A 26,382-nucleotide genomic window follows, 5' to 3' on the forward strand; every position below is an offset into this window, starting at 1 on the left:
GGTTCTTTGCCCCAGCCGCTGCAGCTGAGAGGTTAAACAAAATGAGGCATCATTCTGCCCTATAGACAGTGTCAATAAGTTAATCGCAACAAATACAAATAACTTGTTAAACGTGCTATTTGCAGGGTTACAATGCTTTAAATTTTGTAAATCTCTTTAAAGAATCAAATTTACCACATAGTTTCCAGTAATCATTGACCTATGCTGAAGCAATAGTATCATTGAAGCTATCCCATTTGAAATATCGCCTGAAAAGGGACTTGAACCCTGGACCCTCAGATTAAAAGTCTGATGCTCTACCGGCTGAGCTATCCAGGCTTCATTGAGTTGCAAATATTTGCACAAAAAAAACGGATTTCAATTTTCCATTAAAATACCTGTACCAGCTACATAGAATCAAAGCCATAAGCTATGCTTGCTGCAGGGAAATGTTTTTTTCCTTATGAGATGACTTTCCGAAAGGGGAATTAGCTCAAATGGTAGAGCGCTCGCTTAGCATGTGAGAGGTAGCGGGATCGATGCCTGCATTCTCCAATGTCTTGCATTCTTCACAGATTTTCCTTGTAATGGACAGTGAATAAGAAATGGCCTACAGTGTGTTGGAGGACATTTGGTTCATTGCAAATAAACTCTGCAGCTGGGAGGTTAAGCCCAATGGAACGCATTATTCATTATTAGATAGTGTGAATTCCTTTATTGGAATAGATTTTTGTAAATTGTTCAATGTGCAGTTTGCAAGAATTCTGTTTTTAAAGCTCTCTGTAAGAGAAAATTATTCACGTGGGTATGACAGGATTCATCAACCTGCGCTGAGGAATCAGTGTCAATGAAGTTAATGTAAATAATGTACCGCCTGAATAGGGACTTGAACCCTGGACCCTCAGATTAAAAGTCTGATGCTCTACCGGCTGAGCTATCCAGGCTTCATTGAGTTACAAAAATTTGCACAAAAAAAACGGATTTCAATTTTCCATTAAAATACCTGTACCAGCTACATAGAATCAAAGCCATAAGCTATGCTTGCTGTAGGGAAATGTTTTTTTCCTTATGAGATGACTTTCAGAAAGGGGTATTAGCTCAAATGGTAGAGCGCTCGCTTAGCATGTGAGAGGTAGCGGGATCGATGCCTGCATTCTCCAATGTCTTGCATTCTTCACAGATTTTCCTAGTAATGGACAGTGAATAAGAAATGGCCTACAGTGTGTTGGAGAACATTTGGTTCTTTGCAAATAAACTCTGCAGCTGGGAGGTTAAGCCCAATGGAACGCATTATTCATTATTAGATAGTGTGAATTCCTTTATTGGAATAGATTTTTGTAAATTGTTCAATGTGCAGTTTGCAAGAATTCTGTTTTTAAAGCTCTCTGTAAGAGAGAATTATTCACGTGGGTATGACAGGACTCATCAACCTGTGCTGAGGAATCAGTGTCAATGAAGTTAATGCAAATAAAGCACCTCCTGAACAGGGACTTGAACCCTGGACCTTCAGATTAAAGGTCTGATGCTTTACCGGTTGAGCAATCCAGGCATCATTGAGTTACAAATATTTGCACAAAAAAAAAGGATTTACATTTTCCATTAAAAGCACCTGTACCAGCTACATAGAATCAAAGCCATGAGCTATGCTTGCTGTAGGGAAATGTTTTTTACCTTATGAGTTGACTTTCAGAAAGGGGAATTAGCTCAAATGGTAGAGCGCTCGCTTAGCATGTGAGAGGTAGCGGGATCGATGCCTGCATTCTCCAATGTCTTGCATTCTTCACAGATTTTCCTAGTAATGGACAGTGAATAAGAAATGGCCTACAGTGTGTTGGAGAACATTTGGTTCTTTGCAAATAAACTCTGCAGCTGGGAGGTTAAGCCCAATGGAACGCATTATTCATTATTAGATAGTGTGAATTCCTTTATTGGAATAGATTTTTGTAAATTGTTCAATGTGCAGTTTGCAAGAATTCTGTTTTTAAAGCTCTCTGTAAGAGACAATTATTCACGTGTGTATGACAGGATTCATCAACCTGCGCTGAGGAATCAGTGTCAATGAAGTTAATGTAAATAATGTACCGCCTGAACAGGGACTTGAACCCTGGACCCTCAGATTAATAGTCTGATGCTCTACCGGTTGAGCAATCCAGGCTTCATTGAGATACACATATTTGCACAAAAAAAAAGGATTTACATTTTCCATTAAAAGTACCTGTACCAGCTACATAGAATAAAAGCCATAAGCTATGCTTGCTGTAGGGAAATGTTTTTTACCTTATGAGATGACTTTCAGAAAGGGGAATTAGCTCAAATGGTAGAGCGCTCGCTTAGCATGTGAGAGGTAGCGGGATCGATGCCTGCATTCTCCAATGTCTTGTGATTTTCAAAGAAATTCTATTTCCATGACTGTTAATCAGAATTGAAGTAGAGTTTGTTGGGGAACATATGGTTCTTTGCCCCAGCCGCTGCAGCTGAGAGGTTAAACAAAATGAGGCATCATTCTGCCCTTTAGACAGTGTCAATAAGTTAATCGCAACAAATACAAATAACTTGTTAAACGTGCTATTTGCAGGGTTACAAGGCTTCAAATTTTGTAAATCTCTTTAAAGAATCAAATTTACCACATAGTTTCCAGTAATCATTGACCTATGCTGAAGTAATAGTATTATTGAAGCTATCCCATTTGAAATATCGCCTGAACAGGGACTTGAACCCTGGACCCTCAGTTTGAACGTCTGATGCTCTACCGGCTGAGCTATCCAGGCTTCATTGCTTTATAAATATTTGCACAAAAAAAACGGATTTAAATTTTCCATTAAAATACCTGTACCAGCTACATAGAATCAAAGCCATAAGCTATGCTTGCTGTAGGGAAATGTTTTTTTCCTTATGAGATGTCTTACAGAAAGGGGAATTAGCTCAAATGGTAGAGCGCTCGCTTAGCATGTGAGAGGTAGCGGGATCGATGCCTGCATTCTCCAATGTCTTGTGATTTTCAAAGAATTTCTATTTCCATGACTGTTAATCAGAATTGAAGTAGAGTTTGTTGGGGAACATATGGTTATTTGCCCCAGCCGCTGCAGCTGAGAGGTTAAACAAAATGAGGCATCATTCTGCCCTTTAGACAGTGTCAATAAGTTAATCGCAACAAATACAAATAACTTGTTAAACGTGCTATTTGCAGGGTTACAAGGCTTCAAATTTTGTAAATCTCTTTAAAGAATCAAATTTACCACATAGTTTCCAGTAATCATTGACCTATGCTGAAGTAATAGTATCATTGAAGCTATCCCATTTGAAATATCGCCTGAACAGGGACTTGAACCCTGGACCCTCAGATTAAAAGTCTGATGCTCTACCGGCTGAGCTATCCAGGCTTCATTCCTTTGCAAATATTTGCACAAAAAAAACGGATTTAAATTTTCCATTAAAATACCTGTACCAGCTACATAGAATCAAAGCCATAAGCTATGCTTGCTGTAGGGAAATGTTTTTTTCCTTATGAGATGTCGTTCAGCAAGGGGAATTAGCTCAAATGGTAGAGCGCTCGCTTAGCATGTGAGAGGTAGCGGGATCGATGCCTGCATTCTCCAATGTCTTGTGATTTTCAAAGAATTTCTATTTCCATGACTGTTAATCAGAATTGAAGTAGAGTTTGTTGGGGAACATATGGTTCTTTGCCCCAGCCGCTGCAGCTGAGAGGTTAAACAAAATGAGGCATCATTCTGCCCTATAGACAGAGTCAATAAGTTAATCGCAACAAATACAAATAACTTGTTAAACGTGCTATTTGCAGGGTTACAAGGCTTCAAATTTTGTAAATCTCTTTAAAGAATCAAATTTACCACATAGTTTCCAGTAATCATTGACCTATGCTGAAGCAATAGTATCATTGAAGCTATCCCATTTGAAATATCGCCTGAAAAGGGACTTGAACCCTGGACCCTCAGATTAAATGTCTGATGCTCTACCGGCTGAGCTATCCAGGCTTCATTGAGTTACAAATATTTGCACAAAAAAAACGGATTTCAATTTTCCATTAAAATACCTGTACCAGCTACATAGAATCAAAGCCATAAGCTATGCTTGCTGCAGGGAAATGTTTTTTTCCTTATGAGATGACTTTCCGAAAGGGGAATTAGCTCAAATGGTAGAGCGCTCGCTTAGCATGTGAGAGGTAGCGGGATCTATGCCTGCATTCTCCAATGTCTTGCATTCTTCACAGATTTTCCTTGTAATGGACAGTGAATAAGAAATGGCCTACAGTGTGTTGGAGGACATTTGGTTCATTGCAAATAAACTCTGCAGCTGGGAGGTTAAGCCCAATGGAACGCATTATTCATTATTAGATAGTGTGAATTCCTTTATTGGAATAGATTTTTGTAAATTGTTTAATGTGCAGTTTGCAAGAATTCTGTTTTTAAAGCTCTCTGTAAGAGAAAATTATTCACGTGGGTATGACAGGATTCATCAACCTGCGCTGAGGAATCAGTGTCAATGAAGTTAATGTAAATAATGTACCGCCTGAACAGGGACTTGAACCCTGGACCCTCAGATTAAAAGTCTGATGCTCTACCGGCTGAGCTATCCAGGCTTTATTGAGTTACAAAAATTTGCAGAAAAAAAACGGATTTCAATTTTCCATTAAAATACCTGTACCAGCTACATAGAATCAAAGCCATAAGCTATGCTTGCTGTAGGGAAATGTTTTTTTCCTTATGAGATGACTTTCAGAAAGGGGAATTAGCTCAAATGGTAGAGCGCTCGCTTAGCATGTGAGAGGTAGCGGGATCGATGCCTGCATTCTCCAATGTCTTGCATTCTTCACAGATTTTCCTAGTAATGGACAGTGAATAAGAAATGGCCTGCAGTGTGTTGGAGGACATTTGGTTCTTTGCAAATAAACTCTGCAGCTGGGAGGTTAAGCCCAATGGAACGCATTATTCATTATTAGATAGTGTGAATTCCTTTATTGGAATAGATTTTTGTAAATTGTTCAATGTGCAGTTTGCAAGAATTCTGTTTTTAAAGCTCTCTGTAAGAGAGAATTATTCACGTGGGTATGACAGGACTCATCAACCTGTGCTGAGGAATCAGTGTCAATGAAGTTAATGCAAATAAAGTACCTCCTGAACAGGGACTTGAACCCTGGACCTTCAGATTAAAGGTCTGATGCTTTACCGGTTGAGCAATCCAGGCTTCATTGAGTTACAAATATTTGCACAAAAAAAAAGGATTTACATTTTCCATTAAAAGTACCTGTACCAGCTACATAGAATCAAAGCCATAAGCTATGCTTGCTGTAGGGAAATGTTTTTTACCTTATGAGATGACTTTCAGAAAGGGGAATTAGCTCAAATGGTAGAGCGCTCGCTTAGCATGTGAGAGGTAGCGGGATCGATGCCTGCATTCTCCAATGTCTTGCATTCTTCACAGATTTTCCTAGTAATGGACAGTGAATAAGAAATGGCCTACGGTGTGTTGGAGAACATTTGGTTCTTTGCAAATAAACTCTGCAGCTGGGAGGTTAAGCCCAATGGAACGCATTATTCATTATTAGATAGTGTGAATTCCTTTATTGGAATAGATTTTTGTAAATTGTTCAATGTGCAGTTTGCAAGAATTCTGTTTTCAAAGCTCTCTGTAAGAGACAATTATTCACGTGTGCATGACAGGATTCATCAACCTGCGCTGAGGAATCAGTGTCAATGAAGTTAATGTAAATAAATTACCGCCTGAACAGGGACTTGAACCCTGGACCCTCAGATTAAAAGTCTGATGCTCTACCGGCTGAGCTATCCAGGCTTCATTACTTTGCAAATATTTGCACAAAAAAAACGGATTTAAATTTTCCATTAAAATACCTGTACCAGCTACATAGAATCAAAGCCATAAGCTATGCTTGCTGTAGGGAAATGTTTTTTTCCTTATGAGATGTCGTTCAGAAAGGGGAATTAGCTCAAATGGTAGAGCGCTCGCTTAGCATGTGAGCGGTAGCGGGCTCGATGCCTGCATTCTCCAATGTCTTGTGATTTTCAAAGAATTTCTATTGCCATGACTGTTTATCAGAATTGAAGTAGAGTTTGTTGGGGAACATATGGTTCTTTGCCCCAGCCGCTGCAGCTGAGAGGTTAAACAAAATGAGGCATCATTCTGCCCTATAGACAGTGACAATAAGTTAATCGCAACAAATACAAATAACTTGTTAAACGTGCTATTTGCAGGGTTACAAGGCTTCAAATTTTGTAAATCTCTTTAAAGAATCAAATTTACCACATAGTTTCCAGTAATCATTGACCTATGCTGAAGCAATAGTATCATTGAAGCTATCCCATTTGAAATATCGCCTGAACAGGGACTTGAACCCTGGACCCTCAGATTAAAAGTCTGATGCTCTACCGGCTGAGCTATCCAGGCTTCATTGATTTACAAATATTTGCACAAAAAAAACGGATTTAAATTTTCCATTAAAATACCTGTACCAGCTACATAGAATCAAAGCCATAAGCTATGCTTGCTGTAGGGAAATGTTTTTTTCCTTATGAGATGACTTTCAGAAAGGGGAATTAGCTCAAATGGTAGAGCGCTCGCTTAGCATGTGAGAGGTAGCGGGATCGATGCCTGCATTCTCCAATGTCTTGCATTCTTCACAGATTATCCTAGTAATGGACAGTGAATAAGAAATGGCCTACAGTGTGTTGGAGGACATTTGGTTCTTTGCAAATAAACTCTGCAGCTGGGAGGTTAAGCCCAATGGAACGCATTATTCATTATTAGATAGTGTGAATTCCTTTATTGGAATAGATTTTTGTAAATTGTTCAATGTGCAGTTTGCAAGAATTCTGTTTTTAAAGCTCTCTGTAAGAGACAATTATTCACGTGTGTATGACAGGATTCATCAACCTGCGCTGAGGAATATTTGTCAATGAAGTTAATGTAAATAATGTACCGCCTGAACAGGGACTTGAACCCTGGACCCTCAGATTAAAAGTCTGATGCTCTACCGGTTGAGCAATCCAGGCTTCAGTGAGATACACATATTTGCACAAAAAAAAAGGATTTACATTTTCCATTAAAAGTACCTGTACCAGCTACATAGAATCAAAGCCATAAGCTATGCTTGCTGTAGGGAAATGTTTTTTACCTTATGAGATGACTTTCAGAAAGGGGAATTAGCTCAAATGGTAGAGCGCTCGCTTAGCATGTGAGAGGTAGCGGGATCGATGCCTGCATTCTCCAATGTCTTGTGATTTTCAAAGAAATTCTATTTCCATGACTGTTAATCAGAATTGAAGTAGAGTTTGTTGGGGAACATATGGTTCTTTGCCCCAGCCGCTGCAGCTGAGAGGTTAAACAAAATGAGGCATCATTCTGCCCTTTAGACAGTGTCAATAAGTTAATCGCAACAAATACAAATAACTTGTTAAACGTGCTATTTGCAGGGTTACAAGGCTTCAAATTTTGTAAATCTCTTTAAAGAATCAAATTTACCACATAGTTTCCAGTAATCATTGACCTATGCTGAAGTAATAGTATTATTGAAGCTATCCCATTTGAAATATCACCTGAACAGGGACTTGAACCCTGGACCCTCAGTTTAAACGTCTGATGCTCTACTGGCTGAGCTATCCAGGCTTCATTGCTTTACAAATATTTGCACAAAAAAAACGGATTTAAATTTTCCATTAAAATACCTATACCAGCTACATAGAATCAAAGCCATAAGCTATGCTTGCTGTAGGGAAATGTTTTTTTCCTTATGAGATGTCTTACAGAAAGGGGAATTAGCTCAAATGGTAGAGCGCTCGCTTAGCATGTGAGAGGTAGCGGGATCGATGCCTGCATTCTCCAATGTCTTGTGATTTTCAAAGAATTTCTATTTCCATGACTGTTAATCAGAATTGAAGTAGAGTTTGTTGGGGAACATATGGTTATTTGCCCCAGCCGCTGCAGCTGAGAGGTTAAACAAAATGAGGCATCATTCTGCCCTTTAGACAGTGTCAATAAGTTAATCGCAACAAATACAAATAACTTGTTAAACGTGCTATTTGCAGGGTTACAAGGCTTCAAATTTTGTAAATCTCTTTAAAGAATCAAATTTACCACATAGTTTCCAGTAATCATTGACCTATGCTGAAGTAATAGTATCATTGAAGCTATCCCATTTGAAATATCGCTTGAACAGGGACTTGAACCCTGGACCCTCAGATTAAAAGTCTGATGCTCTACCGGCTGAGCTATCCAGGCTTCATTGCTTTGCAAATATTTGCACAAAAAAAACGGATTTAAATTTTCCATTAAAATACCTGTACCAGCTACATAGAATCAAAGCCATAAGCTATGCTTGCTGTAGGGAAATGTTTTTTTCCTTATGAGATGTCGTTCAGAAAGGGGAATTAGCTCAAATGGTAGAGCGCTCGCTTAGCATGTGAGAGGTAGCGGGATCGATGCCTGCATTCTCCAATGTCTTGCATTCTTCACAGATTTTCCTTGTAATGGACAGTGAATAAGAAATGGCCTACAGTGTGTTGGAGGACATTTGGTTCATTGCAAATAAACTCTGCAGCTGGGAGGTTAAGCCCAATGGAACGCATTATTCATTATTAGATAGTGTGAATTCCTTTATTGGAATAGATTTTTGTAAATTGTTCAATGTGCAGTTTGCAAGAATTCTGTTTTTAAAGCTCTCTGTAAGAGACAATTATTCACTTGTGTATGACAGGATTCATCAACCTGCGCTGAGGAATCAGTGTCAATGAAGTTAATGTAAATAATGTACCACCTGAACAGGGACTTGAACCCTGGACCCTCAGATTAAAAGTCTGATGCTCTACCGGTTGAGCAATCCAGGCTTCATTGACTTACAAATATTTGCACAAAAAAAAAAGGATTTACATTTTCCATTAAAAGTACCTGTACCAGCTACATAGAATCAAAGCCATAAGCTATGCTTGCTGTAGGGAAATGTTTTTTTCCTTATGAGATGACTTTCAGAAAGGGGAATTAGCTCAAATGGTAGAGCGCTCGCTTAGCATGTGAGAGGTAGCGGGATCGATGCCTGCATTCTCCAATGTCTTGCATTCTTCACAGATTTTCCTAGTAATGGACAGTGAATAAGAAATGGCCTACAGTGTGTTGGAGGACATTTGGTTCTTTGCAAATAAACTCTGCAGCTGGGAGGTTAAGCCCAATGGAACGCATTATTCATTATTAGATAGTGTGAATTCCTTTATTGGAATAGATTTTTGTAAATTGTTCAATGTGCAGTTTGCAAGAATTCTGTTTTTAAAGCTCTCTGTAAGAGACAATTATTCACGTGTGTATGACAGGATTCATCAACCTGCGCTGAGGAATCAGTGTCAATGAAGTTAATGTAAATAATGTACCGCCTGAACAGGGACTTGAACCCTGGACCCTCAGATTAAAAGTCTGATGCTCTACCGGTTGAGCAATCCAGGCTTCATTGAGATACACATATTTGCACAAAAAAAAAGGATTTACATTTTCCATTAAAAGTACCTGTACCAGCTACATAGAATCAGAGCCATAAGCTATGCTTGCTGTAGGGAAATGTTTTTTACCTTATGAGATGACTTTCAGAAAGGGGAATTAGCTCAAATGGTAGAGCGCTCGCTTAGCATGTGAGAGGTAGCGGGATCGATGCCTGCATTCTCCAATGTCTTGTGATTTTCAAAGAAATTCTATTTCCATGACTGTTAATCAGAATTGAAGTAGAGTTTGTTGGGGAACATATGGTTCTTTGCCCCAGCCGCTGCAGCTGAGAGGTTAAACAAAATGAGGCATCATTCTGCCCTTTAGACAGTGTCAATAAGTTAATCGCAACAAATACAAATAACTTGTTAAACGTGCTATTTGCAGGGTTACAAGGCTTCAAATTTTGTAAATCTCTTTAAAGAATCAAATTTACCACATAGTTTCCAGTAATCATTGACCTATGCTGAAGTAATAGTATTATTGAAGCTATCCCATTTGAAATATCACCTGAACAGGGACTTGAACCCTGGACCCTCAGTTTAAACGTCTGATGCTCTACTGGCTGAGCTATCCAGGCTACATTGCTTTACAAATATTTGCACAAAAAAAACGGATTTAAATTTTCCATTAAAATACCTGTACCAGCTACATAGAATCAAAGCCATAAGCTATGCTTGCTGTAGGGAAATGTTTTTTTCCTTATGAGATGTCTTACAGAAAGGGGAATTAGCTCAAATGGTAGAGCGCTCGCTTAGCATGTGAGAGGTAGCGGGATCGATGCCTGCATTCTCCAATGTCTTGCATTCTTCACAGATTTTCCTAGTAATGGACAGTGAATAAGAAATGGCCTACAGTGTGTTGGAGGACATTTGGTTCTTTGCAAATAAACTCTGCAGCTGGGAGGTTAAGCCCAATGGAACGCATTATTCATTATTAGATAGTGTGAATTCCTTTATTGGAATAGATTTTTGTAAATTGTTCAATGTGCAGTTTGCAAGAATTCTGTTTTTAAAGCTCTCTGTAAGAGAGAATTATTCACGTGGGTATGACAGGACTCATCAACCTGTGCTGAGGAATCAGTGTCAATGAAGTTAATGCAAATAAAGTACCTCCTGAACAGGTACTTGAACCCTGGACCTTCAGATTAAAGGTCTGATGCTTTACCGGTTGAGCAATCCAGGCTTCATTGAGTTACAAATATTTGCACAAAAAAAAAGGATTTACATTTTCCATTAAAAGCACCTGTACCAGCTACATAGAATCAAAGCCATGAGCTATGCTTGCTGTAGGGAAATGTTTTTTATCTTATGAGATGACTTTCAGAAAGGGGAATTAGCTAAAATGGTAGAGCGCTCGCTTAGCATGTGACAGGTAGCGGGATCGATGCCTGCATTCTCCAATGTCTTGCATTCTTCACAGATTTTCCTAGTAATGGACAGTGAATAAGAAATGGCCTACAGTGTGTTGGAGAACATTTGGTTCTTTGCAAATAAACTCTGCAGCTGGGATGTTAAGCCAAATGGAACGCATTATTCATTATTAGATAGTGTGAATTCCTTTATTGGAATAGATTTTTGTAAATTGTTCAATGTGCAGTTTGCAAGAATTCTGTTTTTAAAGCTCTCTGTAAGAGACAATCATTCACTTGTGTATGACAGGATTCATCAACCTGCGCTGAGGAATCAGTGTCAATGAAGTTAATGTAAATAATGTACCACCTGAACAGGGACTTGAACCCTGGACCCTCAGATTAAAAGTCTGATGCTCTACCGGTTGAGCAATCCAGGCTTCATTGAGTTACAAATATTTGCACAAAAAAAAAAGATTTACATTTTCCATTAAAAGTACCTGTACCAGCTACATAGAATCAAAGCCATAAGCTATGCTTGCTGTAGGGGAATGTTTTTTTCCTTATGAGTTGACTTTCAGAAAGGGGAATTAGCTCAAATGGTAGAGCGCTCGCTTAGCATGTGAGAGGTAGCGGGATCGATGCCTGCATTCTCCAATGTCTTGCATTCTTCACAGATTTTCCTAGTAATGGACAGTGAATAAGAAATGGCCTACAGTGTGTTGGAGGACATTTGGTTCTTTGCAAATAAACTCTGCAGCTGGGAGGTTAAGCCCAATGGAACGCATTATTCATTATTAGATAGTGTGAATTCCTTTATTGGAATAGATTTTTGTAAATTGTTCAATGTGCAGTTTGCAAGAATTCTGTTTTTAAAGCTCTCTGTAAGAGACAATTATTCACGTGTGTATGACAGGATTCATCAACCTGCGCTGAGGAATCAGTGTCAATGAAGTTAATGTAAATAATGTACCGCCTGAACAGGGACTTGAACCCTGGACCCTCAGATTAAAAGTCTGATGCTCTACCGGTTGAGCAATCCAGGCTTCAGTGAGATACACATATTTGCACAAAAAAAAAGGATTTACATTTTCCATTAAAAGTACCTGTACCAGCTACATAGAATCAAAGCCATAAGCTATGCTTGCTGTAGGGAAATGTTTTTTACCTTATGAGATGACTTTCAGAAAGGGGAATTGGCTCAAATGGTAGAGCGCTCGCTTAGCATGTGAGAGGTAGCGGGATCGATGCCTGCATTCTCCAATGTCTTGTGATTTTCAAAGAAATTCTATTTCCATGACTGTTAATCAGAATTGAAGTAGAGTTTGTTGGGGAACATATGGTTCTTTGCCCCAGCCGCTGCAGCTGAGAGGTTAAACAAAATGAGGCATCATTCTGCCCTTTAGACAGTGTCAATAAGTTAATCGCAACAAATACAAATAACTTGTTAAACGTGCTATTTGCAGGGTTACAAGGCTTCAAATTTTGTAAATCTCTTTAAAGAATCAAATTTACCACATAGTTTCCAGTAATCATTGACCTATGCTGAAGTAATAGTATTATTGAAGCTATCCCATTTGAAATATCACCTGAACAGGGACTTGAACCCTGGACCCTCAGTTTAAACGTCTGATGCTCTACTGGCTGAGCTATCCAGGCTTCATTGCTTTACAAATATTTGCACAAAAAAAACGGATTTAAATTTTCCATTAAAATACCTGTACCAGCTACATAGAATCAAAGCCATAAGCTATGCTTGCTGTAGGGAAATGTTTTTTTCCTTATGAGATGTCTTACAGAAAGGGGAATTAGCTCAAATGGTAGAGCGCTCGCTTAGCATGTGAGAGGTAGCGGGATCGATGCCTGCATTCTCCAATGTCTTGTGATTTTCAAAGAATTTCTATTTCCATGACTGTTAATCAGAATTGAAGTAGAGTTTGTTGGGGAACATATGGTTATTTGCCCCAGCCGCTGCAGCTGAGAGGTTAAACAAAATGAGGCATCATTCTGCCCTTTAGACAGTGTCAATAAGTTAATCGCAACAAATACAAATAACTTGTTAAACGTGCTATTTGCAGGGTTACAAGGCTTCAAATTTTGTAAATCTCTTTAAAGAATCAAATTTACCACATAGTTTCCAGTAATCATTGACCTATGCTGAAGTAATAGTATCATTGAAGCTATCCCATTTGAAATATCGCTTGAACAGGGACTTGAACCCTGGACCCTCAGATTAAAAGTCTGATGCTCTACCGGCTGAGCTATCCAGGCTTCATTGCTTTGCAAATATTTGCACAAAAAAAACGGATTTAAATTTTCCATTAAAATACCTGTACCAGCTACATAGAATCAAAGCCATAAGCTATGCTTGCTGTAGGGAAATGTTTTTTTCCTCATGAGATGTCGTTCAGAAAGGGGAATTAGCTCAAATGGTAGAGCGCTCGCTTAGCATGTGAGAGGTAGCGGGATCGATGCCTGCATTCTCCAATGTCTTGCATTCTTCACAGATTTTCCTTGTAATGGACAGTGAATAAGAAATGGCCTACAGTGTGTTGGAGGACATTTGGTTCATTGCAAATAAACTCTGCAGCTGGGAGGTTAAGCCCAATGGAACGCATTATTCATTATTAGATAGTGTGAATTCCTTTATTGGAATAGATTTTTGTAAATTGTTCAATGTGCAGTTTGCAAGAATTCTGTTTTTAAAGCTCTCTGTAAGAGACAATTATTCACTTGTGTATGACAGGATTCATCAACCTGCGCTGAGGAATCAGTGTCAATGAAGTTAATGTAAATAATGTACCACCTGAACAGGGACTTGAACCCTGGACCCTCAGATTAAAAGTCTGATGCTCTACCGGTTGAGCAATCCAGGCTTCATTGACTTACAAATATTTGCACAAAAAAAAAAGGATTTACATTTTCCATTAAAAGTACCTGTACCAGCTACATAGAATCAAAGCCATAAGCTATGCTTGCTGTAGGGAAATGTTTTTTTCCTTATGAGATGACTTTCAGAAAGGGGAATTAGCTCAAATGGTAGAGCGCTCGCTTAGCATGTGAGAGGTAGCGGGATCGATGCCTGCATTCTCCAATGTCTTGCATTCTTCACAGATTTTCCTAGTAATGGACAGTGAATAAGAAATGGCCTACAGTGTGTTGGAGGACATTTGGTTCTTTGCAAATAAACTCTGCAGCTGGGAGGTTAAGCCCAATGGAACGCATTATTCATTATTAGATAGTGTGAATTCCTTTATTGGAATAGATTTTTGTAAATTGTTCAATGTGCAGTTTGCAAGAATTCTGTTTTTAAAGCTCTCTGTAAGAGACAATTATTCACGTGTGTATGACAGGATTCATCAACCTGCGCTGAGGAATCAGTGTCAATGAAGTTAATGTAAATAATGTACCGCCTGAACAGGGACTTGAACCCTGGACCCTCAGATTAAAAGTCTGATGCTCTACCGGCTGAGCTATCCAGGCTTCATTGCTTTGCAAATATTTGCACAAAAAAAACGGATTTAAATTTTCCATTAAAATACCTGTACCAGCTACATAGAATCAAAGCCATAAGCTATGCTTGCTGTAGGGAAATGTTTTTTTCCTCATGAGATGTCGTTCAGAAAGGGGAATTAGCTCAAATGGTAGAGCGCTCGCTTAGCATGTGAGAGGTAGCGGGATCGATGCCTGCATTCTCCAATGTCTTGCATTCTTCACAGATTTTCCTTGTAATGGACAGTGAATAAGAAATGGCCTACAGTGTGTTGGAGGACATTTGGTTCATTGCAAATAAACTCTGCAGCTGGGAGGTTAAGCCCAATGGAACGCATTATTCATTATTAGATAGTGTGAATTCCTTTATTGGAATAGATTTTTGTAAATTGTTCAATGTGCAGTTTGCAAGAATTCTGTTTTTAAAGCTCTCTGTAAGAGACAATTATTCACTTGTGTATGACAGGATTCATCAACCTGCGCTGAGGAATCAGTGTCAATGAAGTTAATGTAAATAATGTACCACCTGAACAGGGACTTGAACCCTGGACCCTCAGATTAAAAGTCTGATGCTCTACCGGTTGAGCAATCCAGGCTTCATTGACTTACAAATATTTGCACAAAAAAAAAAGGATTTACATTTTCCATTAAAAGTACCTGTACCAGCTACATAGAATCAAAGCCATAAGCTATGCTTGCTGTAGGGAAATGTTTTTTTCCTTATGAGATGACTTTCAGAAAGGGGAATTAGCTCAAATGGTAGAGCGCTCGCTTAGCATGTGAGAGGTAGCGGGATCGATGCCTGCATTCTCCAATGTCTTGCATTCTTCACAGATTTTCCTAGTAATGGACAGTGAATAAGAAATGGCCTACAGTGTGTTGGAGGACATTTGGTTCTTTGCAAATAAACTCTGCAGCTGGGAGGTTAAGCCCAATGGAACGCATTATTCATTATTAGATAGTGTGAATTCCTTTATTGGAATAGATTTTTGTAAATTGTTCAATGTGCAGTTTGCAAGAATTCTGTTTTTAAAGCTCTCTGTAAGAGACAATTATTCACGTGTGTATGACAGGATTCATCAACCTGCGCTGAGGAATCAGTGTCAATGAAGTTAATGTAAATAATGTACCGCCTGAACAGGGACTTGAACCCTGGACCCTCAGATTAAAAGTCTGATGCTCTACCGGTTGAGCAATCCAGGCTTCATTGAGATACACATATTTGCACAAAAAAAAAGGATTTACATTTTCCATTAAAAGTACCTGTACCAGCTACATAGAATCAGAGCCATAAGCTATGCTTGCTGTAGGGAAATGTTTTTTACCTTATGAGATGACTTTCAGAAAGGGGAATTAGCTCAAATGGTAGAGCGCTCGCTTAGCATGTGAGAGGTAGCGGGATCGATGCCTGCATTCTCCAATGTCTTGTGATTTTCAAAGAAATTCTATTTCCATGACTGTTAATCAGAATTGAAGTAGAGTTTGTTGGGGAACATATGGTTCTTTGCCCCAGCCGCTGCAGCTGAGAGGTTAAACAAAATGAGGCATCATTCTGCCCTTTAGACAGTGTCAATAAGTTAATCGCAACAAATACAAATAACTTGTTAAACGTGCTATTTGCAGGGTTACAAGGCTTCAAATTTTGTAAATCTCTTTAAAGAATCAAATTTACCACATAGTTTCCAGTAATCATTGACCTATGCTGAAGTAATAGTATTATTGAAGCTATCCCATTTGAAATATCACCTGAACAGGGACTTGAACCCTGGACCCTCAGTTTAAACGTCTGATGCTCTACTGGCTGAGCTATCCAGGCTACATTGCTTTACAAATATTTGCACAAAAAAAACGGATTTAAATTTTCCATTAAAATACCTGTACCAGCTACATAGAATCAAAGCCATAAGCTATGCTTGCTGTAGGGAAATGTTTTTTTCCTTATGAGTTGACTTTCAGAAAGGGGAATTAGCTGAAATGGTAGAGTGCTCGCTTAGCATGTGAGAGGTAGCGGGATCGATGCCTGCATTCTCCAATGTCTTGCATTCTTCACAGATTTTCCTAGTAATGGACAGTGAATAAGAAATGGCCTACAGTGTGTTGGAGGACATTTGGTTCTTTGCAAATAAACTCTGCAGCTGGGAGGTTAAGCCCAATGGAACGCATTATTCATTATTAGATAGTGTGAATTCCTTTATTGGAATAGATTTTTGTAAATTGTTCAATGTGCAGTTTGCAAGAATTCTGTTTTTAAAGCTCTCTGTAAGAGAGAATTATTCACGTGGGTATGACAGGACTCATCAACCTGTGCTGAGGAATCAGTGTCAATGAAGTTAATGCAAATAAAGTACCTCCTGAACAGGGACTTGAACCCTGGACCTTCAGATTAAAGGTCTGATGCTTTACCGGTTGAGCAATCCAGGCTTCATTGAGTTACAAATATTTGCACAAAAAAAAAGGATTTACATTTTCCATTAAAAGTACCTGTACCAGCTACATAGAATCAAAGCCATAAGCTATGCTTGCTGTAGGGAAATGTTTTTTACCTTATGAGATGACTTTCAGAAAGGGGAATTAGCTTAAATGGTGGAGCGCTCGCTTAGCATGTGTGAGGTAGCGGGATCGATGCCTGCATTCTCCAATGTCTTGCATTCTTCTCAGATTTTCCTAGTAATGGACAGTGAATAAGAAATGGCCTACAGTGTGTTGGAGAACATTTGGTTCTTTGCAAATAAACTCTGCAGCTGGGAGGTTAAGCCCAATGGAACGCATTATTCATTATTAGATAGTGTGAATTCCTTTATTGGAATAGATTTTTGTAAATTGTTCAATGTGCAGTTTGCAAGAATTCTGTTTTTAAAGCTCTCTGTAAGAGAGAATTATTCACGTGGGTATGACAGGACTCATCAACCTGTGCTGAGGAATCAGTGTCAATGAAGTTAATGCAAATAAAGTACCTCCTGAACAGGGACTTGAACCCTGGACCTTCAGATTAAAGGTCTGATGCTTTACCGGTTGAGCAATCCAGGCTTCATTGAGTTACAAATATTTGCACAAAAAAAAAGGATTTACATTTTCCATTAAAAGTACCTGTACCAGCTACATAGAATCAAAGCCATAAGCTATGCTTGCTGTAGGGAAATGTTTTTTACCTAATGAGATGACTTTCAGAAAGGGGAATAAGCTCAAATGGTAGAGCGCTCGCTTAGCATGTGAGAGGTAGCGGGATCGATGCCTGCATTCTCCAATGTCTTGCATTCTTCACAGATTTTCCTAGTAATGGACAGTGAATAAGAAATGGCCTACAGTGTGTTGGAGAACATTTGGTTCTTTGCAAATAAACTCTGCAGCTGGGAGGTTAAGCCCAATGGAACGCATTATTCATTATTAGATAGTGTGAATTCCTTTATTGGAATAGATTTTTGTAAATTGTTCAATGTGCAGTTTGCAAGAATTCTCTTTTTAAAGCTCTCTGGAAGAGAGAATTATTCACGTGGGTATGACAGGATTCATCAACCTGCGCTGAGGAATCAGTGTCAATGAAGTTAATGTAAATAAAGTACCGCCTGAACAGGGACTTGAACCCTGGACCCTCAGATTAAAGGTCTGATGCTCTACCGGCTGAGCAATCCAGGCTACATTGAGTTACAAATATTTGCACAAAAAAAAAGGATTTCAATTTTCCATTAAAAGTACCTGTACCAGCTACATAGAATCAAAGCCATAAGCTATGCTTGCTGTAGGGAAATGTTTTTTACCTTATGAGATGACTTTCAGAAAGGGGAATTGGATCAAATGGTAGAGTGCTCGCTTAGCATGTGAGAGGTAGCGGGATCGATGCCTGCATTCTCCAATGTCTTGCATTCATCACAGATTTTCCTAGTAATGGACAGTGAATAAGAAATGGCCTACAGTGTGTTGGAGAACATTTGGTTCTTTGCAAATAAACTCTGCCGCTGGGAGGTTAAGCCCAATGGAACGCATTATTCATTATTAGATAGTGTGAATTCCTTTATTGGAATAGATTTTTGTAAATTGTTCAATGTGCAGTTTGCAAGAATTCTCTTTTTAAAGCTCTCTGTATGAGACAATTATTGAGGTGTGTATACCAGCACTCACCAACCTGTGCTGAGGAATCAGTGTCAATGAAGATAATGTAAATTAAGTACCGCCTGAACAGGGACTTGAACCCTGGACCCTCAGATTAAAAGTCTGATGCTCTACCGGCTGAGCTATCCAGGCTTCATTGAGTTACAAATATTTGCACAAAAAAAACGGATTTCAATTTTCCATTAAAAATACCTGTACCAGCTACATAGAATCAAAGCCATAAGCTATGCTTGCTGTAGGGAAATGTTTTTTACCTTATGAGATGTCTTTCAGAAAGGGGAATTAGCTCAAATGGTAGAGCGCTCGCTTAGCATGTGAGAGCTAGCGGGAACGATGCCTGCATTCTCCAATGTCTTGCGATTTTCAAAGAATTTCTATTTCCATGACTCTTAATCAGAATTGAAGTAGAGTTTGTTGGGGAACATATGGTTCTTTGCCCCAGCCACTGCAGCTGAGAGGTAAAACAAAATGAGGCATCATTTTGCCCTTTAGACAGTGTCAATAAGTTAATCGCAACAAATACAAATAACTTGTTAAACGTGCTATTTGCAGGGTTACAAGGCTTCAAATTTTGTAAATCTCTGTAAAGAATCAAAATTACCACAGAGTTTACAGTAATCATTGACCTATGCTGAAATAATAGTATCATTGAAGCTATCCCATTTGAAATAACGCCTGAACAGGGACTTGAACCCTGGACCCTCAGATTAAAGGTCTGATGCTATACCGGCTGAGCAATCCAGGCGTCATTGAGTTACAAATATTTGCACAAAAAAAAAGGATTTCAATTTTCCATTAAAAGTACCTGTACCAGCTACATAGAATCAAAGCCATAAGCTATGCTTGCTGTGGGGAAATGTTTTTTACCTTATGTGATGACTTTCAGAAAGGGGAATTAGCTCAAATGGTAGAGTGCTCGCTTAGCATGTGAGAGGTAGCGGGATCGATGCCTGCATTCTCCAATGTCTTGCATTCTTCACAGATTTTCCTAGTAATGGACAGTGAATAATGGCGCATTTCCACTGCAGGGTGCGGAACGGATCGGATCGCAAAGGTGCGGGTCGGATCGCGTTTCCACCGCCAAAAGTGGGCGTGACCCGGACTTTGCCGTACCCGTTCCGACCCCATTCTAGGGACTCCTCCGTTGCGGTACCCAAAACGAGACCAGACGCCTGAAAGGGTACCCTGGAATTCTAGCTACACCCCCCCTCCGTTGATTGGTCGACAGAATCGTCACTTCCGGGTGACGCGGGGATAAAAACAAACAAACAGTAGCCTCAAGGTATTATTCTTTACAATTAACATGTCGCGTAAAAAGCTTGCTTGGGCGAACAAGGAGGTGGAGACGCTCGTCTGCATTCTTGCGGAGGAAGACGTTGTTTACGATGTTTACGTAGCTGCCGCGGCGATTGACATCCGGCCTACCACCAAGGGTACTGTCGGCAGTGGAAACGCGACCTCGGAACTGAGCTGGGCTATACTGCCCCCTCCCTACCGCCCCTTTGCAATCCGATCCGTTCCGCACCCTGCAGTGGAAACGCGGCATAAGAAATGGCCTACAGTGTGTTGGAGAACATTTGGTTCTTTGCAAATAAACTCTGCAGCTGGGAGGTTAAGCCCAATGGAACGCATTATTCATTATTAGATAGTGTGAATTCCTTTATTGGAATAGATTTTTGTAAATTGTTCAATGTGCAGTTTGCAAGAATTCTGTTTTTAAAGCTCTCTGTAAGAGAGAATTATTCACGTGGGTATGACAGGACTCATCAACCTGTGCTGAGGAATCAGTGTCAATGAAGTTAATGCAAATAAAGTACCTCCTGAACAGGGACTTGAACCCTGGACCTTCAGATTAAAGGTCTGATGCTTTACCGGTTGAGCAATCCAGGCTTCATTGAGTTACAAATATTTGCACAAAAAAAAAGGATTTACATTTTCCATTAAAAGTACCTGTACCAGCTACATAGAATCAAAGCCATAAGCTATGCTTGCTGTAGGGAAATGTTTTTTACCTAATGAGATGACTTTCAGAAAGGGGAATAAGCTCAAATGGTAGAGCGCTCGCTTAGCATGTGAGAGGTAGCGGGATCGATGCCTGCATTCTCCAATGTCTTGCATTCTTCACAGATTTTCCTAGTAATGGACAGTGAATAAGAAATGGCCTACAGTGTGTTGGAGAACATTTGGTTCTTTGCAAATAAACTCTGCAGCTGGGAGGTTAAGCCCAATGGAACGCATTATTCATTATTAGATAGTGTGAATTCCTTTATTGGAATAGATTTTTGTAAATTGTTCAATGTGCAGTTTGCAAGAATTCTGTTTTTAAAGCTCTCTGGAAGAGAGAATTATTCACGTGGGTATGACAGGATTCATCAACCTGCGCTGAGGAATCAGTGTCAATGAAGTTAATGTAAATAAAGTACCGCCTGAACAGGGACTTGAACCCTTGACCCTCAGATTAAAAGTCTGATGCTCTACCGGCTGAGCTATCCAGGCTCCTTTGAGTTACAAAAATTTGCACAAAAAAAACGGATTTCAATTTTCCATTAAAATACCTGTACCAGCTACATAGAATCAAAGCCATAAGCTATGCTTGCTGTAGGGAAATGTTTTTTTCCTTATGAGATGACTTTCAGAAAGGGGAATTAGCTCAATTGGTAGAGCGTTCGCTTAGCATGTGAGAGGTAGCGGGATCGATGCCTGCATTCTCCAATGTCTTGCATTCTTCACAGATTTTCCTAGTAATGGACAGTGAATAAGAAATGGCCTACAGTGTGTTGGAGGACATTTGGTTCTTTGCAAATAAACTCTGCAGCTGGGAGGTTAAGCCCAATGGAACGCATTATTCATTATTAGATAGTGTGAATTCCTTTATTGGAATAGATTTTTGTAAATTGTTCAATGTGCAGTTTGCAAGAATTCTGTTTTTAAAGCTCTCTGTAAGAAACAATTATTCACGTGTGTATGACAGGATTCATCAACCTGCGCTGAGGAATCAGTGTCAATGAAATTAATGTAAATAATGTACCGCCTGAACAGGGACTTGAACCCTGGACCCTCAGATTAAAAGTCTGATGCTCTACCGGTTGAGCAATCCAGGCTTCATTGAATTACAAATATTTGCACAAAAAAAAAGGATTTACATTTTCCATTAAAAGTACCTGTACCAGCTACATAGAATCAAAGCCATAAGCTATGCTTGCTGTAGGGAAATGTTTTTTTCCTTATGAGTTGACTTTCAGAAAGGGGAATTAGCTGAAATGGTAGAGCGCTCGCTTAGCATGTGAGAGGTAGCGGGATCGATGCCTGCATTCTCCAATGTCTTGCATTCTTCACAGATTTTCCTAGTAATGGACAGTGAATAAGAAATGGCCTACAGTGTGTTGGAGGACATTTGGTTCTTTGCAAATAAACTCTGCAGCTGGGAGGTTAAGCCCAATGGAACGCATTATTCATTATTAGATAGTGTGAATTCCTTTATTGGAATAGATTTTTGTAAATTGTTCAATGTGCAGTTTGCAAGAATTCTGTTTTTAAAGCTCTCTGTAAGAGAGAATTATTCACGTGGGTATGACAGGACTCATCAACCTGTGCTGAGGAATCAGTGTCAATGAAGTTAATGCAAATAATGTACCTCCTGAACAGGGACTTGAACCCTGGACCTTCAGATTAAAGGTCTGATGCTTTACCGGTTGAGCAATCCAGGCTTCATTGAGTTACAAATATTTGCACAAAAAAAAAGGATTTACATTTTCCATTAAAAGTACCTGTACCAGCTACATAGAATCAAAGCCATAAGCTATGCTTGCTGTAGGGAAATGTTTTTTACCTTATGAGATGACTTTCAGAAAGGGGAATTAGCTCAAATGGTAGAGCGCTCGCTTAGCATGTGAGAGGTAGCGGGATCGATGCCTGCATTCTCCAATGTCTTGCATTCTTCACAGATTTTCCTAGTAATGGACAGTGAATAAGAAATGGCCTACAGTGTGTTGGAGAACATTTGGTTCTTTGCAAATAAACTCTGCAGCTGGGAGGTTAAGCCCAATGGAACGCATTATTCATTATTAGATAGTGTGAATTCCTTTATTGGAATAGATTTTTGTAAATTGTTCAATGTGCAGTTTGCAAGAATTCTGTTTTTAAAGCTCTCTGTAAGAGAGAATTATTCACGTGGGTATGACAGGATTCATCAACCTGCGCTGAGGAATCAGTGTCAATGAAGTTAATGTAAATAAAGTACCACCTGAACAGGGACTTGAACCCTGGACCCTCAGATTAAAAGTCTGATGCTCTACCGGCTGAGCTATCCAGGCTTCATTGAGTTACAAAAATTTGCACAAAAAGAACGGATTTCAATTTTCCATTAAAATACCTGTACCAGCTACATAGAATCAAAGCCATAAGCTATGCTTGCTGTAGGGAAATGTTTTTTTCTTTATGAGATGACTTTCAGAAAGGGGAATTAGCTCAAATGGTAGAGCGCTCGCTTAGCATGTGAGAGGTAGCGGGATCGATGCCTGCATTCTCCAATGTCTTGCATTCTTCACAGATTTTCCTAGTAATGGACAGTGAATAAGAAATGGCCTACAGTGTGTTGGAGAACATTTGGTTCTTTGCAAATAAACTCTGCAGCTGGGAGGTTAAGCCCAATGGAACGCATTATTCATTATTAGATAGTGTGAATTCCTTTATTGGAATAGATTTTTGTAAATTGTTCAATGTGCAGTTTGCAAGAATTCTGTTTTTAAAGCTCTCTGTAAGAGAGAATTATTCACGTGGGTATGACAGGATTCATCAACCTGCGCTGAGGAATCAGTGTCAATGAAGTTAATGTAAATAAAGTACCACCTGAACAGGGACTTGAACCCTGGACCCTCAGATTAAAAGTCTGATGCTCTACCGGCTGAGCTATCCAGGCTTCATTGAGTTACAAAAATTTGCACAAAAAGAACGGATTTCAATTTTCCATTAAAATACCTGTACCAGCTACATAGAATCAAAGCCATAAGCTATGCTTGCTGTAGGGAAATGTTTTTTTCCTTATGAGATGACTTTCAGAAAGGGGAATTAGCTCAAATGGTAGAGCGTTCGCTTAGCATGTGAGAGGTAGCGGGATCGATGCCTGCATTCTCCAATGTCTTGCATTCTTCACAGATTTTCCTAGTAATGGACAGTGAATAAGAAATGGCCTACAGTGTGTTGGAGGACATTTGGTTCTTTGCAAATAAACTCTGCAGCTGGGAGGTTAAGCCCAATGGAACGCATTATTCATTATTAGATAGTGTGAATTCCTTTATTGGAATAGATTTTTGTAAATTGTTCAATGTGCAGTTTGCAAGAATTCTGTTTTTAAAGCTCTCTGTAAGAAACAATTATTCACGTGTGTATGACAGGATTCATCAACCTGCGCTGAGGAATCAGTGTCAATGAAATTAATGTAAATAATGTACCGCCTGAACAGGGACTTGAACCCTGGACCCTCAGATTAAAAGTCTGATGCTCTACCGGTTGAGCAATCCAGGCTTCATTGAGTTACAAATATTTGCACAAAAAAAAAGGATTTACATTTTCCATTAAAAGTACCTGTACCAGCTACATAGAATCAAAGCCATAAGCTATGCTTGCTGTAGGGAAATGTTTTTTTCCTTATGAGTTGACTTTCAGAAAGGGGAATTAGCTGAAATGGTAGAGCGCTCGCTTAGCATGTGAGAGGTAGCGGGATCGATGCCTGCATTCTCCAATGTCTTGCATTCTTCACAGATTTTCCTAGTAATGGACAGTGAATAAGAAATGGCCTACAGTGTGTTGGAGGACATTTGGTTCTTTGCAAATGAACTCTGCAGCTGGGAGGTTAAGCCCAATGGAACGCATTATTCATTATTAGATAGTGTGAATTCCTTTATTGGAATAGATTTTTGTAAATTGTTCAATGTGCAGTTTGCAAGAATTCTGTTTTTAAAGCTCTCTGTAAGAGAGAATTATTCACGTGGGTATGACAGGACTCATCAACCTGTGCTGAGGAATCAGTGTCAATGAAGTTAATGCAAATAATGTACCTCCTGAACAGGGACTTGAACCCTGGACCTTCAGATTAAAGGTCTGATGCTTTACCGGTTGAGCAATCCAGGCTTCATTGAGTTACAAATATTTGCACAAAAAAAAAGGATTTACATTTTCCATTAAAAGTACCTGTACCAGCTACATAGAATCAAAGCCATAAGCTATGCTTGCTGTAGGGAAATGTTTTTTACCTTATGAGATGACTTTCAGAAAGGGGAATTAGCTCAAATGGTAGAGCGCTCGCTTAGCATGTGAGAGGTAGCGGGATCGATGCCTGCATTCTCCAATGTCTTGCATTCTTCACAGATTTTCCTAGTAATGGACAGTGAATAAGAAATGGCCTACAGTGTGTTGGAGAACATTTGGTTCTTTGCAAATAAACTCTGCAGCTGGGAGGTTAAGCCCAATGGAACGCATTATTCATTATTAGATAGTGTGAATTCCTTTATAGGAATAGATTTTTGTAAATTGTTCAATGTGCAGTTTGCAAGAATTCTGTTTTTAAAGCTCTCTGTAAGAGAGAATTATTCACGTGGGTATGACAGGATTCATCAACCTGCGCTGAGGAATCAGTGTCAATGAAGTTAATGTAAATAAAGTACCACCTGAACAGGGACTTGAACCCTGGACCCTCAGATTAAAAGTCTGATGCTCTACCGGCTGAGCTATCCAGGCTTCAATGAGTTACAAAAATTTGCACAAAAAGAACGGATTTCAATTTTCCATTAAAATACCTGTACCAGCTACATAGAATCAAAGCCATAAGCTATGCTTGCTGTAGGGAAATGTTTTTTTCCTTATGAGATGACTTTCAGAAAGGGGAATTAGCTCAAATGGTAGAGCGTTCGCTTAGCATGTGAGAGGTAGCGGGATCGATGCCTGCATTCTCCAATGTCTTGCATTCTTCACAGATTTTCCTAGTAATGGACAGTGAATAAGAAATGGCCTACAGTGTGTTGGAGGACATTTGGTTCTTTGCAAATAAACTCTGCAGCTGGGAGGTTAAGCCCAATGGAACGCATTATTCATTATTAGATAGTGTGAATTCCTTTATTGGAATAGATTTTTGTAAATTGTTCAATGTGCAGTTTGCAAGAATTCTGTTTTTAAAGCTCTCTGTAAGAGAGAATTATTCACGTGGGTATGACAGGACTCATCAACCTGTGCTGAGGAATCAGTGTCAATGAAGTTAATGCAAATAAAGTACCTCCTGAACAGGGACTTGAACCCTGGACCTTCAGATTAAAGGTCTGATGCTTTACCGGTTGAGCAATCCAGGCTTCATTGAGTTACAAATATTTGCACAAAAAAAAAGGATTTACATTTTCCATTAAAAGTACCTGTACCAGCTACATAGAATCAAAGCCATAAGCTATGCTTGCTGTAGGGAAATGTTTTTTACCTTATGAGATGACTTTCAGCAAGGGGAATTAGCTCAAATGGTAGAGCGCTCGCTTAGCATGTGAGAGGTAGCGGGATCGATGCCTGCATTCTCCAATGTCTTGCATTCTTCACAGATTTTCCTAGTAATGGACAGTGAATAAGAAATGGCCTACAGTGTGTTGGAGAACATTTGGTTCTTTGCAAATAAACTCTGCAGCTGGGAGGTTAAGCCCAATGGAACGCATTATTCATTATTAGATAGTGTGAATTCCTTTATTGGAATAGATTTTTGTAAATTTTTCAATGTGCAGTTTGCAAGAATTCTGTTTTTAAAGCTCTCTGTAAGAGAGAATTATTCACGTGGGTATGACAGGATTCATCAACCTGCGCTGAGGAATCAGTGTCAATGAAGTTAATGTAAATAAAGTACCACCTGAACAGGGACTTGAACCCTGGACCCTCAGATTAAAAGTCTGATGCTCTACCGGCTGAGCTATCCAGGCTTCATTGAGTTA

The 26,382-nt window shown here is 39.3% G+C and overlaps 38 non-coding genes across 38 annotated transcripts; all 38 read right to left on the reverse strand.

Annotated features, from left to right (window-relative positions):
- Nucleotides 1-245: 245 nt before the first annotated feature.
- Nucleotides 246-318, reverse strand: trnak-uuu (transfer RNA lysine (anticodon UUU)). Its single transcript has one exon. It is a non-coding gene; the product is annotated as a tRNA-Lys (tRNA).
- A 532-nt stretch (nt 319-850) lies between these two features.
- On the reverse strand, nt 851-923 carry trnak-uuu (transfer RNA lysine (anticodon UUU)). Its single transcript has one exon. It is a non-coding gene; the product is annotated as a tRNA-Lys (tRNA).
- Nucleotides 924-1,455: 532 nt separating this feature from the next.
- trnak-uuu (transfer RNA lysine (anticodon UUU)) lies at nt 1,456-1,528 on the reverse strand. The gene has a single exon. It is a non-coding gene; the product is annotated as a tRNA-Lys (tRNA).
- A 533-nt stretch (nt 1,529-2,061) lies between these two features.
- On the reverse strand, nt 2,062-2,134 carry trnan-auu (transfer RNA asparagine (anticodon AUU)). Its single transcript has one exon. It is a non-coding gene; the product is annotated as a tRNA-Asn (tRNA).
- Nucleotides 2,135-2,674: 540 nt separating this feature from the next.
- trnae-uuc (transfer RNA glutamic acid (anticodon UUC)) lies at nt 2,675-2,747 on the reverse strand. The gene has a single exon. It is a non-coding gene; the product is annotated as a tRNA-Glu (tRNA).
- Nucleotides 2,748-3,286: 539 nt separating this feature from the next.
- On the reverse strand, nt 3,287-3,359 carry trnak-uuu (transfer RNA lysine (anticodon UUU)). Its single transcript has one exon. It is a non-coding gene; the product is annotated as a tRNA-Lys (tRNA).
- A 539-nt stretch (nt 3,360-3,898) lies between these two features.
- trnak-uuu (transfer RNA lysine (anticodon UUU)) lies at nt 3,899-3,971 on the reverse strand. The gene has a single exon. It is a non-coding gene; the product is annotated as a tRNA-Lys (tRNA).
- A 532-nt stretch (nt 3,972-4,503) lies between these two features.
- trnak-uuu (transfer RNA lysine (anticodon UUU)) lies at nt 4,504-4,576 on the reverse strand. The gene has a single exon. It is a non-coding gene; the product is annotated as a tRNA-Lys (tRNA).
- Nucleotides 4,577-5,108: 532 nt separating this feature from the next.
- trnak-uuu (transfer RNA lysine (anticodon UUU)) lies at nt 5,109-5,181 on the reverse strand. Its single transcript has one exon. It is a non-coding gene; the product is annotated as a tRNA-Lys (tRNA).
- A 533-nt stretch (nt 5,182-5,714) lies between these two features.
- On the reverse strand, nt 5,715-5,787 carry trnak-uuu (transfer RNA lysine (anticodon UUU)). Its single transcript has one exon. It is a non-coding gene; the product is annotated as a tRNA-Lys (tRNA).
- A 539-nt stretch (nt 5,788-6,326) lies between these two features.
- trnak-uuu (transfer RNA lysine (anticodon UUU)) lies at nt 6,327-6,399 on the reverse strand. The gene has a single exon. It is a non-coding gene; the product is annotated as a tRNA-Lys (tRNA).
- A 532-nt stretch (nt 6,400-6,931) lies between these two features.
- trnak-uuu (transfer RNA lysine (anticodon UUU)) lies at nt 6,932-7,004 on the reverse strand. The gene has a single exon. It is a non-coding gene; the product is annotated as a tRNA-Lys (tRNA).
- Nucleotides 7,005-8,156: 1,152 nt separating this feature from the next.
- trnak-uuu (transfer RNA lysine (anticodon UUU)) lies at nt 8,157-8,229 on the reverse strand. Its single transcript has one exon. It is a non-coding gene; the product is annotated as a tRNA-Lys (tRNA).
- Nucleotides 8,230-8,761: 532 nt separating this feature from the next.
- trnak-uuu (transfer RNA lysine (anticodon UUU)) lies at nt 8,762-8,834 on the reverse strand. The gene has a single exon. It is a non-coding gene; the product is annotated as a tRNA-Lys (tRNA).
- Nucleotides 8,835-9,368: 534 nt separating this feature from the next.
- On the reverse strand, nt 9,369-9,441 carry trnak-uuu (transfer RNA lysine (anticodon UUU)). The gene has a single exon. It is a non-coding gene; the product is annotated as a tRNA-Lys (tRNA).
- A 1,751-nt stretch (nt 9,442-11,192) lies between these two features.
- trnak-uuu (transfer RNA lysine (anticodon UUU)) lies at nt 11,193-11,265 on the reverse strand. The gene has a single exon. It is a non-coding gene; the product is annotated as a tRNA-Lys (tRNA).
- Nucleotides 11,266-11,798: 533 nt separating this feature from the next.
- trnak-uuu (transfer RNA lysine (anticodon UUU)) lies at nt 11,799-11,871 on the reverse strand. The gene has a single exon. It is a non-coding gene; the product is annotated as a tRNA-Lys (tRNA).
- Nucleotides 11,872-13,023: 1,152 nt separating this feature from the next.
- On the reverse strand, nt 13,024-13,096 carry trnak-uuu (transfer RNA lysine (anticodon UUU)). Its single transcript has one exon. It is a non-coding gene; the product is annotated as a tRNA-Lys (tRNA).
- A 532-nt stretch (nt 13,097-13,628) lies between these two features.
- trnak-uuu (transfer RNA lysine (anticodon UUU)) lies at nt 13,629-13,701 on the reverse strand. Its single transcript has one exon. It is a non-coding gene; the product is annotated as a tRNA-Lys (tRNA).
- Nucleotides 13,702-14,235: 534 nt separating this feature from the next.
- Nucleotides 14,236-14,308, reverse strand: trnak-uuu (transfer RNA lysine (anticodon UUU)). The gene has a single exon. It is a non-coding gene; the product is annotated as a tRNA-Lys (tRNA).
- Nucleotides 14,309-14,840: 532 nt separating this feature from the next.
- On the reverse strand, nt 14,841-14,913 carry trnak-uuu (transfer RNA lysine (anticodon UUU)). The gene has a single exon. It is a non-coding gene; the product is annotated as a tRNA-Lys (tRNA).
- A 534-nt stretch (nt 14,914-15,447) lies between these two features.
- Nucleotides 15,448-15,520, reverse strand: trnak-uuu (transfer RNA lysine (anticodon UUU)). The gene has a single exon. It is a non-coding gene; the product is annotated as a tRNA-Lys (tRNA).
- A 1,145-nt stretch (nt 15,521-16,665) lies between these two features.
- On the reverse strand, nt 16,666-16,738 carry trnak-uuu (transfer RNA lysine (anticodon UUU)). The gene has a single exon. It is a non-coding gene; the product is annotated as a tRNA-Lys (tRNA).
- Nucleotides 16,739-17,271: 533 nt separating this feature from the next.
- Nucleotides 17,272-17,344, reverse strand: trnak-uuu (transfer RNA lysine (anticodon UUU)). The gene has a single exon. It is a non-coding gene; the product is annotated as a tRNA-Lys (tRNA).
- A 533-nt stretch (nt 17,345-17,877) lies between these two features.
- On the reverse strand, nt 17,878-17,950 carry trnak-uuu (transfer RNA lysine (anticodon UUU)). Its single transcript has one exon. It is a non-coding gene; the product is annotated as a tRNA-Lys (tRNA).
- A 533-nt stretch (nt 17,951-18,483) lies between these two features.
- trnak-uuu (transfer RNA lysine (anticodon UUU)) lies at nt 18,484-18,556 on the reverse strand. Its single transcript has one exon. It is a non-coding gene; the product is annotated as a tRNA-Lys (tRNA).
- A 540-nt stretch (nt 18,557-19,096) lies between these two features.
- Nucleotides 19,097-19,169, reverse strand: trnak-uuu (transfer RNA lysine (anticodon UUU)). The gene has a single exon. It is a non-coding gene; the product is annotated as a tRNA-Lys (tRNA).
- A 1,072-nt stretch (nt 19,170-20,241) lies between these two features.
- trnak-uuu (transfer RNA lysine (anticodon UUU)) lies at nt 20,242-20,314 on the reverse strand. The gene has a single exon. It is a non-coding gene; the product is annotated as a tRNA-Lys (tRNA).
- Nucleotides 20,315-20,847: 533 nt separating this feature from the next.
- trnak-uuu (transfer RNA lysine (anticodon UUU)) lies at nt 20,848-20,920 on the reverse strand. The gene has a single exon. It is a non-coding gene; the product is annotated as a tRNA-Lys (tRNA).
- Nucleotides 20,921-21,452: 532 nt separating this feature from the next.
- On the reverse strand, nt 21,453-21,525 carry trnak-uuu (transfer RNA lysine (anticodon UUU)). The gene has a single exon. It is a non-coding gene; the product is annotated as a tRNA-Lys (tRNA).
- A 533-nt stretch (nt 21,526-22,058) lies between these two features.
- trnak-uuu (transfer RNA lysine (anticodon UUU)) lies at nt 22,059-22,131 on the reverse strand. The gene has a single exon. It is a non-coding gene; the product is annotated as a tRNA-Lys (tRNA).
- A 533-nt stretch (nt 22,132-22,664) lies between these two features.
- Nucleotides 22,665-22,737, reverse strand: trnak-uuu (transfer RNA lysine (anticodon UUU)). The gene has a single exon. It is a non-coding gene; the product is annotated as a tRNA-Lys (tRNA).
- A 532-nt stretch (nt 22,738-23,269) lies between these two features.
- trnak-uuu (transfer RNA lysine (anticodon UUU)) lies at nt 23,270-23,342 on the reverse strand. The gene has a single exon. It is a non-coding gene; the product is annotated as a tRNA-Lys (tRNA).
- A 532-nt stretch (nt 23,343-23,874) lies between these two features.
- On the reverse strand, nt 23,875-23,947 carry trnak-uuu (transfer RNA lysine (anticodon UUU)). Its single transcript has one exon. It is a non-coding gene; the product is annotated as a tRNA-Lys (tRNA).
- Nucleotides 23,948-24,480: 533 nt separating this feature from the next.
- Nucleotides 24,481-24,553, reverse strand: trnak-uuu (transfer RNA lysine (anticodon UUU)). The gene has a single exon. It is a non-coding gene; the product is annotated as a tRNA-Lys (tRNA).
- Nucleotides 24,554-25,086: 533 nt separating this feature from the next.
- trnak-uuu (transfer RNA lysine (anticodon UUU)) lies at nt 25,087-25,159 on the reverse strand. The gene has a single exon. It is a non-coding gene; the product is annotated as a tRNA-Lys (tRNA).
- Nucleotides 25,160-25,691: 532 nt separating this feature from the next.
- Nucleotides 25,692-25,764, reverse strand: trnak-uuu (transfer RNA lysine (anticodon UUU)). Its single transcript has one exon. It is a non-coding gene; the product is annotated as a tRNA-Lys (tRNA).
- A 533-nt stretch (nt 25,765-26,297) lies between these two features.
- Nucleotides 26,298-26,370, reverse strand: trnak-uuu (transfer RNA lysine (anticodon UUU)). The gene has a single exon. It is a non-coding gene; the product is annotated as a tRNA-Lys (tRNA).
- Nucleotides 26,371-26,382: the final 12 nt, after the last annotated feature.

This window comes from Gadus macrocephalus, chromosome 17 (assembly GCF_031168955.1).
Source record: "Gadus macrocephalus chromosome 17, ASM3116895v1".
NCBI lineage: Eukaryota > Metazoa > Chordata > Actinopteri > Gadiformes > Gadidae > Gadus > Gadus macrocephalus.